The following is a 5,689-nucleotide window of genomic DNA, read 5'->3' on the forward strand; positions in this document are numbered from 1 at the left end:
GACAGAGACTTCACTTCACTAGGATGACCATAGGTAATATGACCTCAATCTTGAGTGAGTTGGAAACTCCTGCCATTGAGGGTGGTCCTTTGATTTGTATGGGTGTGAGTGGCCAGGTCGCCAATTTAAACCTACCATTTTGAGGATTCTTCTAATTTGGGAGCTGTGATCTCAACTACACAAGATAGAATTCACTCCTTCCCTGAGGAAGGGGTAAGTAGATAGATGGCTCCCTTAAGGGCTGATTTCGGGGCTTGAACGATGTGGCGCCACACACCTTCTCTTGGCCCAAGAGGTGTTCATACATAGTTGGACTATGTTGTATTGTTCATTAGAGGAATCAGTGGTACTTAAGGAGTGAGATATAACTATAGGGGCAAAACGGTAAATTGACCCAACTGTACTTATGAGCATCTGTGAAGGGTCATCGTACTCATGATTGGTTATATCCGATGGACACAGAAATATATCTATGGTAAGAAGAGTTCAGCTGTTGGTCTTTAGTGGAATCACTGATAGTTAATGGATGGTGGATCTCGTGGCTAAAGAGTTTAGTCAGCTATTCACGTACCATTGGAGCTTCAAGCCACAGGTTCATTAGGTTCTCTGGGTAGCTTGGATAAAATCGAAAACCAGTATTTGGGTTAATTTGAAATGTTCAAATTGACAAGAGGAAGTTAAATTATATATGATATAATTGGACTGGTTAATTATATATGATATAATTGGTTAAATGTATAAGATACATTATTTTGGAGGAAATTAGATATAAATATGATTTATATCAAGTAGAGAAGAAAATACTATAGTAGATATGTGATATCAAACTATAGGATATAAATATAATATGATTATATTAATTAATTAATTATATGATAATTAACCAATTCTTCCACATTCGGACGTGGGTAGTGGGCAGCGTTGGTTATGGTAACCGGTGGTTAAAAATGAAAAGCGTTTTCATTTTTCAAATCGTGCATTCATTAATTTTCGTGCGCCTAAAAAGAATTTGTGAAACGACCGCGAGAGCCTATACGATAGTAGTTCTTTCGTCTAAATGATCGTTGACCTCACGAGTTCTCTAAACGATCGTATACGTTTTCCTAAACGATCGTTCAGCCTTTCCTACACGATCATGTAGCTCTTCTATACGATAAGCACTTCCGCTATACGATAGCACAGTATTATCTCCCACTTGCTTATCGTCTACACGACGTGTTGTCCTCCGTCTTCTACAAAACTCACCAAAGCCCACTCTTTGGGTTTTCACTCCGAGGATACCTGGGTTTCACTAGTGGTGGTGTCGTCCCCACTGTAGTGTTTGTGTTTGTACTGATCGTGCTATTGCGGTCGACATATCCGCTGGGTGTTGGTAGATCTCTTAGAGGGTTTCTGCTGCATTGGGTTCAGAAGTTCGAAGAGAGTCTTTAGTTGGTATGAACCCTTTTCCTGTTATTTATTGTGTTCTGAGCATGCCGATAATTAGAAATATGCATAACTATATGTGTTGAATGTATATCTTTTGTATTTCGGTCACTGTGAAATCGGAGCGATCTAAACACGCTCATGGAACTCTCGGTACGATATCCTTCAATATGTTATTTTTATTTTGTCAATTAAGAAAAAAAAGTATTGAGTTTGTATCTGCCTTATGAATAAACTCTGGCTAGGCTGGTTTTGTCTAAGGAAGAGGTATTTAAGATGACCGAAGAGAACACCTCAAGTTGGAAACTTACATGGGAGTTTATTAAATTGGATGGAAATTCTAAATTTTTCAATTAAGTGTATAGATGGAAAACAAGAAAAACAGAAGGATGATGTGCCCTCATCAGAAGAAAATGTGCCGTTTGACCTACCCAAAGGAGTCCACGATCTTCCTCTCTCGATCATCGACGGTTTCTTCCCACTCCATCCAAGTTCTCTTCTTTCTTCTCTGGTTCCATTCCTCTATTATTTCCGACAATGAAGAATCCCATGAGTGCAGCAAAGAAGGATCGTTCACCATTAATGGAAAAAACCTACATTCAACGAAGACCCTTGTGTTTTCAAGAATCTAATTCGACGTCTGAATACTCTCGATGTGCAACACAATAAATGACACCTCCTCTGTGGTCTTCAATTACAACGGAACAATCCTCACGTACATGGAGTGCCCTATGGGAGCTAAAAGAAAAGGGCTCGAGAGAAAGATCCTTCTCTCGATTGGCCATGCATTAACCCAATGAACTATGATACTATTTTAGGGTCTAATGGAGAGAAATTCGAAAGATGGGTGTTGAGCGGCAGCGAGCCCAAATGAGGAAAAAGTCAGTCCATCAAAGCTGGAGATTACTGTTCTGGTTGAGAAAGGTAGTGGATCAAAGCTCTCTCATCCTTCATCTTTTTCTAATGTGCATACCCACAAAGAAGGAAGTCCCTCTAGTTCTTTGTTATTTGAGGACTTATAGAGAGGAGTAATGAGGCGAGTCATGTGCACGACAAAGGAATGCCACCAGAAATAATGGGCAAATAGGCGGTATGAAGAGGGTGATAGAGCTTTGAGGCAAGCTTTGGCTGTTGATGAAGAAGAAAAAAGAAGAAAGGAAGAGGTCAAGAGGAAAGAGGAAGAAGATTTGGAAGAGGAGATACACAGAGATATGCAACAAGTCATGATTGAGTGTGAAAGAAAGTTGAAACATGGACCTAAAAGACTCTAAAGCAAGCAAAAAGTTGAGGAAGTTAGAACAAGAGAGTCTGAGGAGGCTGATGCGGCTGCATCGCCTTCGCCGCAACAGACATCAAAGATTGCGGTTCCAAAGTAGCGTAAGGATGATGATGCGGCCGTAGAGCCTTTCCAACAAAGGAAAGGCAAAACCCACATGGTTGAGGAATGATAACTTATAGAAATACAAGTTATTGTAGCTTTTACTTGGAATAATGAGGTTAGATGGGCTATGCATTGATAATACTAAGAATTCATGCTCAAAATTGTATTGCGCTAAAGTACACTTGAAATCCCTGCTGACCGCATATCATGAGTTCACTTGTGCCGAAGTGTTATATTTTGCAGCTAATCGCAGGATCTATCCGCATGCGCCAAGCTCTTACCCGATGAAGGAACAAGTGACCGCATGCCTTTGGATCTCTGACTCAATCCCAATGGATCTTCTGCCACAACTTCAGAATGTTGACCATGATAGTAATGTTGAAATTCTCACCAATCAAGTCAGAGATGACTAACCAGAATGGGAGACCCAAAGCTGTCAATGCATGACTCTATAAATAGAGCCTTGACATCTGTTTGAACGAGCGAGCCAGAATTCAAGAGTAAGAGCACAGTTGAGAGCATCTTTGAGTATTTTCCAACTTTCAAAAAGAACCGCTGACTTACCATCAGAAAAACTTGCCAGAGCAAGTGCTTGAGAGAGCCTTCTCTATATCACACTGCCATCAGCCTCACCAATAGCCTTAGCACCCCATCAGAATGAAGCAAGAGATTGCTAAAATCTGCACATCCCTTCTTACTTCTTGCTTTCCTTTGTTACATTGCATTTTGGGATAAAGACATTAACTCAATTTGTAATCGACATATCTTACTTAAATACATTATCATGACTACTTTCATCACTTCATCTATCTTTACCATTTCTTTCTCCTTTGTCATGGCTAACTAACTCCACGTGGTAAGAAGAAAGCTTAATACCATGAACTAACTCTAAGTTTTAAGCATTAATCCTATTTGGTTAGTGTATGATTATATAAATGCTTGCCTATGATCACTTACAGAGTCAAGTAGCTATAACTAACTACCTAAGAAGGTAAGTAGTTGTGAAACTCACTAAGCAACATAAGAAGTGTTTCTAGAGATAGAAATAACATTATGCTCAGTGTAACATCATTCATGTGTCATAGAGATATGAGAAATGTGGCTAGCCATCTAGAGGTGTGCGATGAACGGATGTTGCAGAGCCTAGATTACCCTTGGTATTAGACCTAGGAACTTAAAATTGACTTCCCCCAACCCTGCTTTCTCCATTCATTTTCTACTACAAGCTCAGTTTCCGTTCTCTTAGAATACTTATGATCAATCTTAAGCTGCTCATCGTTTACTTAGTTTACTTCATCGTATAGCTTCATGATCGCATATCTTTACTTTCTTTCCCTCCATTATAATTTGATTAACTCTTGCCACAACACAACAAACACAAAAATATTTTGGCTAATGAGTTCTTGAGTTCGACCTCGGTTCACATCAAGAAACTTATATCTTGTTTATACTTGACATGATATAAGAAAACTTGTGACAATCGCATAACATAACTATAACTCTTCACACAATTCATCTCATCGCGTCATCATTTCTAACACAAACAAGCACAATGAATTTAATCACAACAAGGAAGAAGAAGAGTTTGACGACCTCTTCACCTATGAGGCCTATGAGCAAAGTTCTGAAGAAAATTATGTGGTTGAGGAAGAAAACCAAGAAGAGGAAGCTAGGCAACCTGTGCTTGAGCATGTGACTCCCATGAGATTCACCAGATTAGCCAATAAGAAAAGATTTAAGAAGATGGAAGAAAAGTCTGAAGCAAAGAGGCCAAGAATGAAGAATGCCTTGAGAATTGTAATTTCATCTAGTGATGAAGCTAAGGATGAACAAGAGTTTGATTTGGCCAGAAGAATGGAGGTCCTTAGGAGAAGAGAAGTTTTCTAAGAGAACGGCTTCTCTAAGAGGTCTGGTGAGTTACCACCTTTCATCACTTATGTGGTGGCTCATTATGAGTGGGAAGATCTTACCAGATAGCCTCTCCCAACCAACAACGTCCTTGTTCAAGATTTCTATTTGTGAATGCATCCAAAAGAAACATTTCCATAGTGAGAGGGGTAGAGGTAGATCTCTCTCTTCCAACTATCAATTCCATCTGTCGAATGCCTTATGAACATGAGGAAGAAAGCTTTATAAGAATGTATGCTCTATGTGATGAGCAAGCTAATGACACCATGAGAATGGTCAGAGCTCCTAGAGCTGAATGGGTATTCTCTTCCATAGGATGCCGCACTCTAAAACCTAGAGACATCAAGGACTAATTGGCGATATGACTTTACTTCACCAAGTATCGAATTATGCCTATTACCAACGACACGACCATCTCTTTAGAGTGGATCATGCTCATTTACAGCATTTGGAAGATCCTTCTTATGAAACTGGGAGGAATTATCAACCAAAAGATGATCGAGTATGGCCCCAGAACTAGAGAGCGTCTGTTTTTACCCTCTCTCATTAGCAAGCTGTGTGTCAGGGCTAGGGTAGCAGTCGATCCAGTCGAGGAGTGCTGCAAGGTGAAACCAGCCATTGATCTTGGCTTAGTTAGGAGGTTGCAAGGGAATATGGAAATTCAGAAAGGCAAGGCCACGAAGTCCCCATCTACGGTTTCTCTTAAGACAACTTCATCAAGAAGTTCGAGACACCCTACTCCAGATGATGCCACTTTCTCCTCGCCTGAAAGAGACCATGAGACTGCAATATCTGATCAACAGGATCTGGTCTTCACTACTACCTCAACAAGTCATGTGTCTTCCCCTCATACTTCCCCTTCTACTATCCCTCCTACATCTATGGCTAATGATGCGGCCGCAAGACCTTCTTATTAGTCGTATAGTGCCAATGCCTCATCAAATTATGCAACCGTTGTGATAGGTTACATGCTGA

This window comes from Benincasa hispida, chromosome 8, assembly GCF_027475165.1.
Source record: "Benincasa hispida cultivar pf3 chromosome 8, pf3_genome.v1.1, whole genome shotgun sequence".
In the NCBI taxonomy this organism is placed as follows: domain Eukaryota; kingdom Viridiplantae; phylum Streptophyta; class Magnoliopsida; order Cucurbitales; family Cucurbitaceae; genus Benincasa; species Benincasa hispida.